At 42.2% G+C, this 17,954-nt stretch overlaps 1 protein-coding gene across 4 annotated transcripts in view; it reads left to right on the top strand.

Moving 5' to 3' along the window:
• The first annotated feature begins 1,072 nt into the window (after positions 1–1,072).
• LOC310908507 (cadherin-6) overlaps positions 1,073–17,954 on the top strand; it is a 103,615-nt gene continuing 86,733 nt past the window's right edge. The window contains exon 1 of one of the 4 annotated variants that reach the window (XM_083859612.1): positions 1,073–1,733. The gene's annotated coding sequence lies outside the window, so the exon portion shown is untranslated. Of the gene's footprint in view, positions 2,117–2,145; positions 2,164–17,954 lie in introns of those variants that run through there. The other 3 variants (XM_083859614.1, XM_083859611.1, XM_083859615.1) reach the window with 3 other exon arrangements.

Below are 17,954 nucleotides of genomic sequence, written 5' to 3'. Positions count from 1 at the left end.
TCTCTGCCAGAATTACCTTTTACCCCGTTGGAGTTGATTTCAGCACAATTGCTGAGTTAGTTTCTTCCTTACCTTGGGAGTTCTGCCAGTTGTCCTTGTGGCCCACAAATTCTGCATTCTTTGCCTCTGCTATCAATGGAACATCCTCCTTCCCAAGCCCTGGTAACCTCCCCCTAGGTCTGAGATCACTGTAGTATGTCAGGCCCTAACCCTTAACAAGGCAATTCTACCAACAAGTAATTTGTTTTTCTAACACCTGGACATCACTTAGACCATGTTTGTTAGGTGTGTTTCATGGATTAAATCTCCCTTCTTGTTGACTAGTCTTGAGAGTACACAAAGATCAAACAATAAAGAACATCCTTCCTTATGAAAACTTTACATATTCCACGTTTTACAACAAGCTCAGCACCAGTTTCAGCTATGCTATGGACATAGTGCTGCAGCACTGTAGAAATTACAGCACAAGCAGCAAGATTGCTACCTGAATTCCTAGTGCTCAGAGTATTTAAATTATACTAAAAGCCTTGAAATAGTCCAGAAACAGGACACAAAGATGGCTTAGAGCCAGCACAGACCCATCCTTAAGACACAGAGCATGCAGAAATTGTGAAAGGTGGGTAGGTAAATGATAAACTGGTTGGCAATTTGCATCTTGTAATTTAATATATAGATTAAGAAAATGCAAAGCCTTATTTCAAGCTGTATTTATGCAGTTGGGGGGGATGGGGGGAGAGGTTGTACAAAATGCATGTGGGCAGAGGGGCTCCATGAGTCCCACAGCAAAAGCTGAGATTTCAGTCCGTTCTGCACTAGGATTAGTCATAACCTCCGGAATGGGAAGCCCTCTGGGAAGAGAGGGACCAAGCAAAGGCAGGCACCTGGAAAATCCCCCTCCGCTGCTTTCCATTCACATAGAAACCGCCACATGCCACCACGAAGTGTCATCTCCATTAATAATTCACCGAAATATCTTGATTCATCAAGTCCATGAACTTCCTGGGAAGTGTGGGAAAAGACCAGCGGGGCATCTCAGATGTCGAAAAGAAGGACTTAAGAGCAGCTCGGAGGATGAGAAGCCGCACAGCACAAACACACAGTTCACAACAGCGGAGCGTGCCTCTGCCTGCTCTTTATCCCCCCTCCCCCGATTTTATTCCGCTATAGCCGCCGCTACCAAACCATTGGGAAGGAGCTGGCTGCTCTCCACCTCAAGCACGGAGCCGCTCTCGGGGGGAAAGGGGGGCTCTCCCTGGCACAGCCCTCCCCCTCTGCCCTCCCACCGCATTCAGTTGCAAATCCCTGCCCGCCGGAGGAACCGGCCCCGCGCCCCCCCGGCCCCGGTGCGGCAGCTCGGGCAGCTCCTGCAGCCGCAGCGCCGGCGCCAGGGGTGCGGGTGCGCGTGTGTGCGGGAGCGTGTGCGCGCCTGCCAGGGAGCCCAGCCGAGAGGGAGGAGTTTGGCTTTTTTTTTATTATTCCCTCCCCCTCCTCCCTCTTTTTTTTTTTTTTTCCTTTTTTTTTTTTTTTTTTTTTTTTATTAATCAGGAGCAGTGAATGGAAACCAATCAGATAGAGAGCCCCCTCGGCTCGGGCTGCCTGCATGCCGGAGTTAAAAAGTGCTGCTGGCCGAGCGGGAGCCCTAGTGCGAGGCGGGGAGGCTGAGCGCCGGGAGAAGGGGCTGGGGAGCCGCACCGCCGACCCGGGCGAGGCTCGGCCGCGTCGTCCCTGCGCCGGTAAGCGGGGAGGAGATGGGAGATGCGGCTCTGCACCTCTGCACGGGCAAGTTGGAGCTCTCGCCGGCCAGACGCATTCGGATTTTTTTTTTATTATTTTATTTTTTTCTTTCCCCCTCTTTTCTTATTCTTTCTGCCGTGCTTATTTGGAATGCTAATTAAGGCGGGGGGGCGGGGGGGGGCGGAGGATGGGGACAAGCACTTATTTTGCGAAGTTGGCAGCTCTCTTGTGCCGGGGTGACCCCCTCCCCCGGGGCTCCGCGCCCTGCCCCACGCTCAGGGCCGGGTGGGGACCACGTTTGCTGGCGTTGTAAGTCAGGAGAAAGGATGCGGCGTTTTCCTGGGGATTGTCATCGCCAGCGAGACACTTGGGGCGAGGAGAGGTGATGAGAGCGGGAGAAAGGTCGTGTGTGCTTGGAAGAGGGTAACGGTAATAATTAGTAATAATAACAACAGCAGAAGGATGAATAACTAGAAAATAATAATTTTTAAAGTCTGTCTCTCTCTTTCATGGTACTGCCGCGTTGCTGTGAAGTGAATGCAGGGCAAAACCCTTCGGATCCTGAGCGAGATCCGAGGCAAAGTGCAGAACTGAATGTAGAGCACAGTTGAAATGAGGCGCTCCCTCAGTGAAAAGAAGGGGGCAGAGCGAGCAGATCTGGGGACGTTACAGGAATTGACAAATGTGAAGTCTTTTATTTGATAAAAGAAGGAGTTGGGGAGTGCTGGAGGAGGTGGAAGTAACAGGGTAGGCGTATAGGCATTTTTACAGGAAAGAAGTTGGGTAATTGCAGAAAGCAAGCACTGAATTTGGTGGTGTAGTAAATGTTTCTAAGGAGCTGGTAACATACTTTCTGTGTCAGCTAGGTTGCACTATTTATGTATTAATATGCATGTAACACCTACTTACATGCACACGCAGGGAAAACAGTTTGCACACTACATCTGTATATTCTTATGCAAAAGGTTGAGGCAAGAGATAAGCAATTGCATTAGAGGTCAGTTGCTGAGGAAAGGAGTCCTGTCACTGCTGCAATAAAATCCATATTTTACGGAGAGTTAAATGCAGTACTTTTTAAGTGCAAGTGGATGGTCACCTAAGTAACTCCTGATGACATTCAAGGTTCGAGAAGTTTAACGACCGAAATTACTCCCAGCACGATGGCACAGCTACTACTTTTATATAAATTGAGAAGATAGGGCACCTTTTTCCTTTTACTTGTGTGTGGTGTGGGATTTTAAAGTTCTGCTAGCAGTGCATGAAAGATTGAGTAGCACAAATTACTTACAGAGTGTAAGGTCAGTCCTTTCTCCAAATTAACCGTTCTTCTAGCACAGCTGGAATAGAGAGTACAGTTCTTGTCTATTCAAGAATCTCTGAGGAAGGAATGTACATACTACATGTGTACCTCATGAGCTACATGCATGAACATTTGCGCAAGGAGAGCATTACAGTAAAGAGCAAGGTTATTTCCATTCCCTTTTGTCACAAGACCGTGTGTAGTAGCATTCTGGAAATGACATAATTCCAAGGGAATAAAATTGCTTGATCGTGCAGACCTCTTTGGTTTTAATCAAAATAGACATAGCTCTCCCAGTCAAGATAAAGGCTTATCTCCTGTATTTGCTGGGCTGAAATCTCTATTATGCAGACAGTTCTTTGCAAAAGTACTTGCATGTTACTTAAAACATGCCATAAAATTGATTAACATATGTTCCTGAGCAATATAATGCTATGGGTAATGGTGCATCCCTATTCATTTCTTTTTTTCTAATTCCAGTTTAAAGGTAATAAGTTTGCATGTCACAGGAGAGTCGGGTAGAGCTCCGAGGCTTGTGATCAAGATTAAGTAGATTCCTTTATCATGGATATATACAGTTTTAAAGGCCTGGCAGCAATGACAAAATTGGATAGCTCCTTTAAAGAGCCCAAACATGCTAATAAAGACTGCAAGGCTGAATCTCTTTTTCCTCTCCTCTCAGATGTTATCTGACATAGCACCAGTAAATATATAATCTCATATGCTTCTGGCTTTCAGCTGCACCATAATCTTTCTGGACATATTTCTAGTGGTTTGCAGTTGACTTTTGAGCTGGGGGAGGGAAGAAGAAAACAGCCAGTCTTTTCAGGATAACGTAATCAGAGCAGCAATACTTTTTTTTTATTTTTTTTTTTTTTTTTTATTTTTTTTTTTATTTTTTTTTTTTTAACCAGGGAAAATGGCATTGATTCAGTCCTGATGTAGCTCTCTGCAATTATCCTTTGCAGCCATTTAAGTAACTGGGGTCCCTGTAGGGACTTATTAGTCCCTCTAGGTATTTCAGTTTTCACACCAGTTCACAGCTCTTGCATATCTCCATGCCAGCACTCTAAAGATTACATTTATAGACACAGTCATCATTTTCTAACCAAGTTGTTCAGCTAGAAATGTGCATCTTAACTTCTGACTCTTTTCTCACTCCTTCCCTCCCTCCCTTCTTCCCTTGCACAGCTCTTCCATGCAAACAGTAACCTGCCGCTCAAGGCAGCCTTTCCTTTCATAAAGTTTGCATTTTGCCATCTGCTGTTTCAATAATATTTAGTTGAGAGACTTCCTTCAAAGCAAAACATGCACAAGTTAAAAAATGTGGGTTTTTTTTTTTTCTCCTGCTTTCTGCAGAAGATCTCAAAACTAATGTGAACTTGCTAAAAGTTATGATTGTGCCTCTGCTCTCACCAGATGAGATCCTTTCCTAAATGAGCAACCCTCTTCCCAAGGGTACACTGAGTTCTTCTGGGCAGGAGCCTTCCTCCAGACCACTGTCCCCTCAAGTATGCTACATCATTTTTGCTCTGACTGAAGAAGTTTTCAGCATGCTGATATGCTGCTTATTAATAGAATCCTGCAGTATTTTGGGGTTTGGAAGGGATCACTGTTGGTTTTTCTGGTGGGTGCCTGTTTGGTGGTCAAGGAACATTTATCTGTTGTTAAATGAAATGGTAGTGTCTGTCTCATGCTTAACTGAGCTTTTCAGTGTGTCACCTTCCCTTTGTTGACTACTTTTAAGTTATGTTACCCTTCTAGTGCAATCTTGCAGCATTATGGCTCAAGATGTGCAGGACATTATTTATGGATCTCCTTGGAAATGTTGGCTAATTACTATAATGAAAGGTAGCTGAAATCTATAAAAAAGAGTGGGTAGAATGTATTTGAAGCAGCAGGCCCCACTGTGATGGTGCCTCATCTTACATAATGGTTACAATTCCTCTAGTGGCTCTGCTGCAATTATACCCGAATGAAACAGAATTGGTTTTCAGTATCTTTTGATTATCATAACCGTGTGGGAAAGGCTTTGCCTTGGAAGCTGGGTGTTAGGGAGGCTTCTTCATTAACCCCTTGAAGACCTAGTTAGCTGCAGTAGCTGTTCCTGTGTCTTCAGAGGCTTTGCATCATTTTGGGTTTACTTTTTTTTTCCTTTTACTTTTTCCTATATAATTTTCTGGGTTAGAAACAGGGCTGATAAACTAAGTTGTGGTTATCCTGACTGCCATGGTGGGGCCAAATTCAGGACCTTTGCAATGCAAACCCTTAAAGTGAGTCCCCCATCCAGTGCACAAAGTGAAGAGTTCTGTGGCACGCAGAGCGAATCTCTTCTGCTGACTGTATGCAGGATTCAGTTTGCAGCATCAACACCATTCACAAGTTTAAATGTGTTCTGGTTGAGATAAAAATCCAGTAGCAGCTGGTTTGCTCATGCTGCATGCTTAGTCATGGCAGACCTTTCCAAGGGGTCTGAAAAAAACTATGCTGTGTGAGGAGAAAGGTATGGCAATTTGCCTTGTTTCATTTGGGATGGGGAGACACAAGATTTAGCATGAACATTTAGTATTAAATACAGCTTTTAGTTGTCTTTATAGCTTAGCAAAAGGTGCAGGGCAGATTACTAGTCCTTGTTTTAAAAACACCCTTGAAGAATGCATAATTAATACAAAACATCAGCAGAAAAAGTCATCCTCTCTGGGTTGTGCTGTGAGTGATGCTGCAGTGGAATTAGGTGGGGAACATGCTGGGTAAAAGCATTTTTAAAGTTTGAGTGTGAGTACTTTGTTTCCAGTTGAACTTTCTATGCTGTAAATCTCAGCCTGAGAGTCACTTTTTGGTTTTTCCCCCAACGACTGGCTGATTTGTGTTGGGAGTCTATCCAGGCTCAGGTTCCTAAGCTTCTCTAGGGCACTGCTGTGTGTCCTAATCCTGCTCACCCATCAGCTACTTTCCCACCCCATTTCATGCAGGTTTATCCCTCTTTGTACCCGTGACCATCTCCTTATTCCAGGTGGGGCTGGTTGCCACCATTGTCTTCTACTTTATTCATTTTCCTGGTTGTGCATTTGGCACTGAAAGGCCCAAACAAAGACTGTAAATATTTGAGTTTATGTTTTTGTTTGTTTGTTAGTAAGAGCATTCCCAGAAGAAAATAGGATAACTGAATTTCAGGAGTGTTTATAGAATGGTGTGAATTAATGTTACTGGTCGGTATGTCCAGTCTCATGGAGCTTCCTGCTCCTTGAGTATTTTTCTCTCTCAAAACAAACCAGAAAGGATAGTTTCCTCTACAGCTGCAACCCTCTGAGCAGCAGTGAGGATCATTGCTGATGGGGAAGGGTGAGGGGAGCCTGTGAGCCCTGTCAGGGTGGAAAAGGCTCAACTGGCATGGTGACCTTCCAGAGTTAGGATGTTGGACCTCCAAAAAGAATCTTTAAGTAAAGAACTGATTGCTTAACTGTGATGGTGCCAGAGCATTTGATAGCACCATGCTGAAACATCCAAGATAGAATGATACTGCATAATCTTTCTTCACACCCAGCCACAAGACACCCTCTCCATACCCTCCTCTGCACCAGGCGCATAGACGAAAAGTACAAATACATTTCCATCTGGTGTCATTCAAGAACACTGCCAGCCTTGCTATGTTTTAAGTAACCTGTTCAATAATGGCTTTATTCTGGCATTGTGGGCTAATATTTTATGGGTTAATTAGCCTCTCTTGTCAGGATATGCATATATATTTATATATAGTCAGAAAATGCTTAATTCTAGCAAGAATGTGACCACTGGATCTCATTTACAGCATAAATACCCATCGTAACCCCTCAGCTCTTCCCTAGTGACACACTGCAGTGCACAGAAGAGAGCACTTTATGAATGAGATCCATCCTGTACTATCTGGGTACCATAATTCCTCTCAGCTAAACTAATTTCATTATCATGCTGTAATGTTTACAGCTGCCTCTGAGATAACAGGTAGTGTATCTTTCCAGCATTCCCACTTCTGCATCTAATCGCCGAGCCAGAGCAGGAGGACCTAGGAGAAGGGTCAGCAGGAATTGAAAATTAGCACAAAAATTAAACACTAGTCAAGTTTCCCCAGGTACTGCAGGTGTGTGCCTGTCTGGTGGAAAGCAGAGCTGCCTGTTCCCTCATTACAATTGGCAGCTAATAGCTTCTGTAAGCACAAAGGCTGCTTGATCAACACGATCATTAGCATGTAGCTCTGCTTTGTTGTGAGGGAAACACCAAACTCAAAGAGAATACTTCCCTCTGATGGTAATTCCACTTAGCACTGAAGGTCATGGTGGTCCAGACTTGCATGAGAGGCTGTGGAGCGGTGGGAGAACCACTCGTGCCTGTGGAGCCCAGCTGGGGTGCTGACACTGCAGCACTGGGGCCAGTCTTCATACTGACAATCTCACTCCAGGGAAAACCCTCTCTCTTAGAAAGATGTGTCCTCCACCCTCATCCTCTTAGATCCAATACCATAGCAAGAATAATTAAAAGCACAATTGCTTTTAGTTTTGCCCTGAGGACTCAGGTGAAATCTGTTTCCTTACTGAATTGATTCACTTTGAGTGCCTGGTGGTTTGTAACTTTAGGGTGTCATTAGTCTGGCAATCATTTGAGAAAAGTATCTTCATGGACAAAAAGAAAATTATATAGCTTATAATAGTCTGCAACACCCCCCTCCCCCCCCATAACCCACAGTTACTCTGTGGACGTTTTGGATTCTCACTTCAAGTAAGGGACAAAGTGTAGCTCATTGACATGAGGCCTTCACTCAAAAGCTGTTCAGGTATTCCACAATTCCACATCTTCACCACATGGCCCCACTGTGAGGCTGGCCTGTATAATTGGCTGTGTTTTACAGCAGGGAAAGCGAATCACCATGGAGGTGAGTGACTTGCCCAAGGTCACAGGAGGAGATCATAACACAGCAGGGATGCTGAACCAGGCTCTTATAGCAAGTACAGTTTGCAGTCAACCCGCCTGCCTTTCTCCTGCTTTCTTTAGTTGTTGTAGCTGATCAAAGAATGGATGGGGGGGAAAAGTCAGATTTGGGTCTCTTTTTTTTCATCCAAAAGAAAGCCAATTATTTTTCTCAAGGACTCCTTGCATCTGCTTTGACACTCTCTCCCCAAAGGATTTTCTGGATGTTTTTTACTTGTTTGTTCAGCCATGTTTTCTGTGGAGGGGAAGGGGGAAGCTGAGTAGCTCCAGAACTGTCTGAGACAGGACTGAGTATCTTATTCCCAGGAGAAAGTAATCTGAGCTGTCCCAAGGCAAAGTGGAAATGACCTTACTCTCTGCATTGGCCGAGTTGGACTGGCCACGGAGTTGCTTTACCGTTCCCTGCCTCATACATTCCCACCTACTTATGCCTGTGGGAGAGAAGGGGATAAAAAAAAATCTCATAAAAGGCTGCCTATTCTGCATGCTGCTCCCTGTGGTTTGGGGCAGCCAGAGGTCATACCACACTATCTCTTGTTCATGTCCATGCCTGCATGAATTCATTTCAAAGCACCCCTGCTTTGTAAACATCTAAGGAGTAGTATTCCTAGCACACAGATATGAAGGTGAGTCAAAGGGAAGTTACTTGAATAAGGACATCGTGTACACCAATACCCCTGACACAAGTATTGATCTCAGTGTAAATAAAATAGAGGGAGAAGTAGAAAAAGACTCATAAAAAAAGACACATTAAATTTACAAGTTTTGTGGCCAGTTTAGATTGAAGTAGTACCAGGTCCTGAGCTCTTGTGCCACCTACTATGACCTGATGCTTTTGGAGCTGGCCTGACAAACTGATCAAGCTCTGCAAGAATTCAAGAGAACCTATTTCCTCACTTTCATAGTGTGAAGAGTGCCCTGGCAGATCACAGAGCAGGAATATATAGAGGTAGAATCTCTTTCAGGGAGCAAATTTCTTTTGTGAAATTGGTGCTCAATTTAGCTGTCAGGGCTGAAAGGGAAAAAGATGCAGAAGCAACTCCTAAGTCCACCAGCCACATCCCTTTAAGCAATTCATGCTGTGCCAACCAGTTTTATAAAACCCTGTATTTCATCTAAACTCCATTTAAGTCTAAATAATATGAATGCTCTGCTATGGTATTTCCCTTCTCACTGCTGATAATTACCAAGTTATTTCTCCCATAAACAAAGCACGTTCTTCTCTCTGACTTACCATACCTGGTCCCAGAGCAGTTTGCTTTTAAAAGTACCAATAAACGGCACTGAAGTCCAGAAGGCTGTTTGAAAACATAAGTGTAGTTCTGGATCAAGATGTCAGGATTTGTAATGAAGTGTTTACAACTTTGCAATTATTTTCATGGTGACCACAACATGACAGCCACATGTTTGTATAATTTGTATCCCTAAATAATAGACTATGCAAAATGGGGATGGAAAGAAAACCTGTGTAAGGAATAACTATTGTGCCCCTTCAACAGTATAGCTCTGGATCATCTGTACAACATGGAGAAGGATTCTCTGCTGTCTGTCAGCTCCCATCAGCAGTTGCAGAGGGGATAGAGAGGACTGGACTGAGATTTTCACTTCCTGGCTATTTCTGCTGGCATGTAATGGAAACATCCTTCCTTTGTGCAAATGTCACTGTGTGTTGCATCTCTAAAACCAGCTCTTAGCTCAGATTCTTCCTCCTGGTGCCTGTGTCTTCAGGTCATCTGCACTTAAGAGGAAGCAGAGCATAAGCATCTGAAGAAACAAGCTGGCCCAGTGTATCATATTTATTAATATTTACAGCTATCAGCACAATTCTGCAGACAATCTAATCTCAAGCAGCTTTGAAATTCGGTGCTTTTCAGAGCGGTGTTTCCCATCAGAGAGAGAAGTGTGCACTCTGATTTATAGGAAGGATTTCTGTTCCTCTTGGGAAAAAACCCACAACAAAACAACACAAAAACAGGCTCCCACTTTTCTCAGCACATAATTTATGTTGCTATTAAATGAAATGTATTACCATATTGTAACGTGTAAAGGTCTCTTTTGCAGGATTTCTGAAGCAGCTCCTCATTAATCCACTGTAATTCATTTGTCAGATATCTCAAAGCTACTCGATATCGGAGTTACTTCAAAGTATGACAGGGTTTTCCGTAGCAGCAGGTTGTAATTTCAACCAGGCTGGTAAATGTGAGGTCAGAGGCTGGTTGCTGCAAATCTAGAAGGATAAAATATGCTGTATATCTTTCTTCCCTGTTGCAATAACATCCTGAGTCTTGGATGAGCAAAAGTAAATACTGGAATTATTCAGGAAAAACAGGTTTCATCCTCTTGGAATGGTCACTTAATATTGTGTGTTTTGTGTTTATTACAAAAGTATTTATATTTGTCAATCTGGAATTAAAACCAGCCTTCATGTGATGCAGACACCTCAGGCTCAGATTTAGTTTCGAGCCCTGACCCGAGCGAGTATCCGTTACGTCTCGGAGGCTGCGGGTCTCTACGGACAGAGCTGCTGGAGCCGTGCTGGTGCCTGGGGGGGTTGCAGTGTTAGCAACATGCATCCTGACATGGGCAGGCATGCATCCCAGCCAGAAAAGAGACTAGCACGTGTGAGCAACTGCAGCTTCAGTAAGAGTTTGACTGGGGCCAGATTGATGCAATCCAAAACACCGGAGGTCTTGGATTAGAGTCCCAAAGTTAGTGTGATTTGCTGCTGGTGATAGACTATTGCAGTGGCAGCAGTTTCCAGCTCTGGGAATGATGAGGTTAGCATAAACAGGAGATACGCAACCAGATGTTGGTCAGGTCCTGTTTTTCACTTCCTTCAAAGGTGACATGGTGGAATGTTTGATACTTTTTCATATACACTACTGATAGTAGTGCAGGACTCATGCTTATCACAGCTTTATTTCCGGGATATGTTGCATAAAGGTTAATGAGGACATGCTTTCAGATACCCCCCAACTTTCTGTATTCTCCTTCCCTTACAAATTTCTCTTCTTCCATGGGAATATTTCATACTCGTCTGTTGTTCTATAAGATAATAATTCTTTGCTCAGCTCTGTGCATATTGAAATCATAGAATGTTTTAGGTTAGAAAAGACTGCTAAGATCACCAAGTTCAAGAGCTGACCCAGCACTGTCAAGTCCATCACTAAACCATATCTCCAAGTGCCATGTTGTCTCAGGAAGGACAAGGCACACCAGGAAGCCAAAAGTTCAGAAGACTTCAGCGTGTTGGAAACAGGTGTTTGTCCACACATAGTGGGGACAAGCTATGTCCCTATATCACAAGGCTGAATGAGCTCGCTCTTGCAATTGCTGCTTTACCATCAACTCCAAGTTGCTCAAAACAAGTGAAGAGACCAAGCAGAATTCATCAGCAAACTGGGATAGGATGAATTATCACAGAATATTCTGTATTGGGAGGGATCCATAAGGATCCTCAAGTCCAGCTCTTTAGTGAATGGCCCATACAGGCATTGAACCCGCAGCCTTGGCATTATTAACACCATGCTCCAACCAAATAATTGAACTGAGCCATTAGAAATAAGTTGCTAATGTAAGCAAGATTAACTTGATGTGCTGCCTGAAATGAGATGTTAGAGATGATAGGAAAGAGAGAAAACTTTTCATTTAGATGGAAACAGGACTGATTAATTAAGCAGTAACGAACAGGGAACCTTGCCTTGAATTGATATGAGGCTTGCAGTGCTAATTTAACACAAAATACAGCTCCCAATTTGTTATTAAATTAAAATGGCTTTTAAAATTGTTTACTTTTTTTTTTACTTTCCTGCCTCTGTGTGGCAAAATGATTATTCTGGCTAGTTAAAGAAACCAATCAGAGCAGCAGAAAGTGTAGGTTGAAAGAGGAAAGATTGTTCTGTTGTGTAATTAAGAAATATACACTAATATCCATGACATCATGAATGAGCACTTCAAAGTAGTAAGTATGCTCTGTATTGCATATTAAATGAAACAATTAGTATGCTAGCAAGCTGCCCTGGACATACACTAAAAAGACATCACACTTCAGGAAATGACTGTTTCTTATTTTTTACCCTAAAGATCTGCTCACCTGACTGACAAATTGTATTAAGAAATTATGAGGAAGAAACATTCTTCTTTTTCGTCCTTTCCCCTTTTCTTGCAATTTTCAAGGCAGTTTTAATTTCGGAGACTTTATCGTTACCCCATACAAAGGAACTTTTTCTACCCCAGTCAAATTATATGGTGGAAGTGTGAGATACTGTGTGCGATAGACAAATCCTATGGAACAAGAGGGAAAGCAACCTTGTAGCGACATTGCTTTTTTTAGTCTCAAACAAAATACACTCTTGACAGGAATGATTCCTTGTAATTTATCGTAGGATAGCTCAACAGTAGCAATTTGTCATGCGTAGTTATGTAATTTGATGGGTTCATTTCTTAAATGAATTATGGATTATGGATTACCTCTGTATATCAACAACAGTGCTGTATCTTTTATGTAAATATTCCCTCAACTTTTCCTTCCTCTTCCAATCCATTTTCCGTCATACAGAGATGACTTTTTTCCATCTAATCTTTCAACTAATAAGGTGTTTAATAATTTAGCAACCTAAAAAATGAGCATATTTCAAAGGAGTTAGTATCAATGGTAGTGTAAGAGCCTCAGGCTACAAAAAAGTGGATGAGGTTACCAAAGTTTTAGAGTCAGGATCCCAGCTGTCTTTCTGCTTCAGGCAGCTATTTTATTAAAGTTGGTATTAAACAACACTGCCTAAGGTCTGATTAACAATTTATGACTTCCTAAGAAGGATGAACAGAAGCCTATCATTTTTATATTTAAATCTTGATTTGCATCTAAGAGAAAACATACCCAGGTTTATATTTTCATTATTTAATATTTTTATTGTTATTATTCTTCCCTCTGAAATGTTGCTTATGTGAATATTGCAGGCACCAATTTGTTGTACTGATCTGTTGGACCTCATCCCCTCACGTGTCAGAGGCACAACTTGCTTCTTGCATGCTGTCATGCACTTGATCTTGCAAAGTGATGGCTTTTGTCTCATGCTGGGCTCAGTTGCTCCTCACTGTGCCTGAAGTCCATTGGGACAGAGGGTGATCTGCAGCTGGCAGTCAGGCTGACATCTGCAAGACCAGGAGCTGAATGTTGCCCAGCTAACATTACTCTGGGGAGTAAAATCCAGGTGTAAAGGACCAAGGTTCACCTGACACACCTTCCCAGAGGGGAATTTTCCAGTTTGGCATTTACTTTGTACAACCAGTAGCAACTCCATCCCAGTGTCTCAGTTTTTTATGAGCCTCCCAGTCCTGCTTATGAAGTTGCTTCTGGGCCACCTCTGCTAGGAGAGGAGCAGAGGGTGATTCTGCTACTATGTTCTGGGATGCAACAGAGCAGGAGCTGCTGCTCTTTGCTCTTACAGAGGCAGCTCAGAAAGAAGCATGTTCCCAGGTGTGAAAGGGGTGAGGAGTAGATACCTAACTCTGCTGGCCAAACTTTGCTCACACTCCTGTACAAGGAATCAGGTCAAGGACATGCAGCTTAGTGGAACACAGAGTGAAATTTATTCTACTTCTGGCTAAGATATTTTTGATTATTTTTTGCTTTAATGTTCAAATAGAAAATAATAACAATGGCCTGTTCTGTTACCTCTTTTCAAACTGTCCTAATTTACCCATTGACTGTCTTTTCCAAGTTCAGCTGTTTTAGAAAATTGTGTGGTGCTTTTTTTTCTTCCCCTAGTGTATTTCCATTTCTGATACTCTCCAGTGAATTTAACACTCATTTCGCTAAGGGCTGGATATGGTGGTCATAGCATGTGGGAAAAGATTGTCAGCTAGGGGCTATGAGCTCCACTGGCTCACAGCAGGGGAGACGTTACTTTGGTTTTCCTGAGCTTCTCTAGTCAGTAAGACACTAAAAGGCTCTGCAGAAATGTTGATATTTAAGGATCTTCATTTCTTTATTTGAAATCTCAGCATATTCATGGTTTTCCTTATAATCAATAGAATGGTTTGTGTCGTGGTCTTAAGGGCTTTTAAGTTTTAAAATACTAGAGCTGTAATCTGAAAACTGCTGGTTCTTCAGAGCAAAAACAAGCATTACCACATTCACAGAAAGATTTCTCATTTTTCTGGCTTTTTTCAGGATGTGCTAAACTGAATTTAAGTTTTAGGGCTGCATTCATATTTCAATAATCTGCTGTTAGAAAGACTCCAAGAACTGCAGTCAGGATATTTTCTTGTGATGCTTGCCTTCAGCCTCTGCTTGTGGTCATTATTGACAGAAGGATTTAAACAAATGCTCAAAAGATTGTGCTGAATCAGGGAGCAGTACCTGTGAGGAATAAGCCCCTTAGATGCTGGATTAACAACACTCAAGGTTTCTAGCTTATTCTTCAGTTCTGACTAAAATTTTATAGTCATTCTCAGTCAAAAGAGGACAAATGAATTTTATTCCATTGACTTCCAAGGAGCTGTAATGATAAATATGAGCTGCAAAACCAGACCAAGGAAGCAGAAAAAAAATGCATGAATAAATTATCAATAGTGGACATGCCCAGGAACTTAGAGCAGTCAGCTCTTTCCCCCCCCTTTATCTTCTCTCTCCCATTAAAAAATCCTCAGCCATGTAGCCAGAAAGCAGGAGCAATATCATGGGACTTCTGTGGCCAGAGACACAGAAATCAACAGTGCAAGTGGATAGCTCATACTTAATCTGTCTGGTGAATTAGTTCTCAAAATTATTCTACAGCAACACATATTTATTTGTATGACATTAATGTCCACAGGTCCTAATTGTGGGAAGCAATGCTCTAACCTAATAGAGTCCCAGCTGGCAAATATGTTCAGAGAAATCAGTCTTAGCTGCAGGATTATTTGACCAAAATATGGCTAACTTCACAGGAAATTATGTTAGGAGAAAGTGGTTAAAGTGAATTCTGCCCTATAATAGATGTGTAAGTTAAACATGTCAGCTACGCTTTTGTCCAATTAAAGCATGCTTATTAAAAAAAGATAGCTGAATACCTGCTGTATTGTGATTCATTCTGTAGCCACTGGAATGGTTTTAAAGTCTTCTGTGCACAGAATTTGCAGGTTAGGTCAGTGTGATTTTCCACTCACAAAAATGGCCTCCTGGTTCCCTTAAATGAATCAGAAATAGAAAAAAAACCAGGTATGTTTTTGACCATAACACACAAGAGTGTCTTATGTGTAGGAACAGCATGGTATCAGGCATAACACAGAATATGACAATTCTTTAAAGAAAATAAGAGAAAGAAATAAGAAATAAAAAGTGAGGTTCAAAACATTTGCTGGGAGTCACAGGAGACCGTACTATGAGACTTCAGTTGTCTTCAGGACAAACTGTGCTCTGAGAACGACACATCTTTCCCCTGTATTTGTGGGTAGGACTGTTACCAGGAAAACAACCTCTTCTTTGATCTTTGATTTTCATTTTATTCCTATTCTGTGACTACACTGTTGGAACTACATAAGCTGTTCAACCTTGGTCAATAGCTATTTTGTGGTTATCCCAGGTTGCATTCTGCAGCAAGGTTAACAGAGTTTGGAGGGAAAGGTTGTCTGTGTCATCACAGTTTGCACATATAGATATGGTGTATCTGTCAAAAGAACTGCTAGATGAAAACAGTCTGTCAGCACCTGCTTTGTAAACATCTTTCAACATCTGCTTTTGGACGCTCATTACTAGTTGATTTCCACCACACAACGGTGCTCTGAAATGTTCTCATGTGGACATCCTTTCCAGCAGAACACATGGATATCAGCTTCCAGTGGAGCATCAGCTAGCCTGAATACAAACCTAAAGCCAAGTACCTTCCTGTTTTGAAAGTTTCGCAAATGGTCTCATCTTGATTTGACTGAATGAGGGAAATATATAAAGTTGTGATCTCTTAACATCTGCTCCTGCCTTATTTTCTGAATCTCTTCAGAATGAGCATACACCCAACCCTGCATTCATACACTCGGCTTTAAATGGGTTACTGGTATTCTGCACTTTGCTGCTTGAGTCTTTCTGCAGCTTCAACCTAGCTCTGAAATGTGTCCCTCCAGGTTAGCTTGCATAAACATAAAGCCCCAAATTAGCATTGCAAGCAACCATTGCCCTCAAAAACCAGTAGTTTTCTGTGCTCAGTGCATATTTGCCATCTGCTAATGCATTAAAAAAAAAAAAAATCTCGGCCAAGTCCTTAATTTGGAGTAAATCCATGTCTAACTCTAGTAACTTTAAGGAACTGTCATTGCCTCTACCAGCTAATGAACAGGCCCCTGAGACTGCAAAGCAGAGGATGCTTTGGAGCATTTGGGCTATGCATTGTTTCTGCCTGCCTGAAAGGATGCCAAAAAGACGGAATGCATTTTCACAGAGGCAGCCTTCTGGTTGTTGTCCACTGTGCAGAACGGGGTGTGTACCTGTACCCTGCAAGTCTTCTGTACTGCTTGGCTCTAGGCACGGCTCACATACCTATGTGATATAAATACTCAGCTTTGCTTTCTCAGCTCTAACCCTTCCCATGCAAAGTCAGAAGCATGGACACTGTGCCAAAAATAGGATGCTGAATCCTAGCTCCTTGCAGAAATGATCTCTTTAAAAGCCACAAGCAAAGAGGGAAAATGACCTGGAACTGTCTCACATTGTTAAGGGTATTTTGGTTGTCTAGTGGATTTTTTTTCTTTTATCAGGAAAAAAGCCCCAAACATAATTAAAATATTAAAATTATAACAACAATTCTTGTAGACACAGGAATGAGCATTTTACCCAGAGTCCTGCTCAGGACAAGTAGTGTGTGACTGCCTGGCTTGTGCTACACCATTACTATTCAGGCCACTGGCACTGGAAAAAAATACACAATGTCAACACAAGAAATGTAGAAGGGTAAGAATTTGTAGAGAATATGATTGCATTTTGCAAATATCTATCTGATTGTATCTAAAATTTTGTCTATTTTCAAAAAGAAAAAGAGAGACTCCTAGAATTTTTTTCCCCCACAGTATGATGGATTGATAAATCCATACTTTGGGGGAACAATATTTTTGGACAAAATAAAATACTCTCCAAAAGTTTTAAAATAATGTTACCTGGATGAGGTAGTTCAGTAAGAGTGTTTTAAAAAACCTCAGAAGAAATTCTGCATCTTTTATTTCACAGCTCGCCCTCACGTGCCTGTCTCTTTCAATAAAGTGTTACTTTGCCATTGAGAGTACCTGGCTTGCTGGCTAATGTCACACATCTTTCAGTATGTTGATACCAATGTAGCTGTTACTCCTCAGGGGATTGGCAAGCAAACGGGTGTTTGAAAGCCCTCTACCTTCAAGGCCCCTACTCAAACCCCATCTAGAGCAGATGCCGGCAGTCAAAAGCACCATTAGTACCCCTTAATGGCTCTTCACAGGACTGTGCAAGCAAAACAAGTGTTTTATTCCCTTTCATACAGAAAAAAAAGATAAATAGTGGTGGGTTGTACTAATAGCATCATCTGTTGAGAACTTCAGTGGCACTGGCCTTTGAAGCAGAAGCAGAAGTGGCATGGAAGATGGCACTGCCAAGTGATCTCTAAGCTCCTTGGTGAGGTGGGCTGAATAAACTCTTATTGCTGCTGCTTGTCCATTATCTATTCTGTGGACAAATAAACCCTGTGAAGCTGACAGTGTCTACACTGCAGAAACATTGCACCAATAAAAAGATTTAAAAGGTAAAGAAAAAAAAAAAAAAAGCACATTCTAAGGCAGCTGATTTATCATGGGAAAATGTCCTGTACTTTTGGGCTCCTGAGTTGCTCAAAGAGCCTGTGGCCTGTGTTTTCTCATATCTGCAGAAAACTACAGGGGAGTCTGTAATCTCAGGGTGGAATTCACTTGTCTCACATTCTAGTCATGCAGTGAAAGACCTGCAGTATATAAATGTATACCT

Source organism: Zosterops lateralis (genome assembly GCF_965231275.1).
Source record: "Zosterops lateralis genome assembly, chromosome: 1".
NCBI classification, from domain to species: domain Eukaryota; kingdom Metazoa; phylum Chordata; class Aves; order Passeriformes; family Zosteropidae; genus Zosterops; species Zosterops lateralis.
This window is presented reverse-complemented; position numbering and strand designations above follow the sequence as displayed.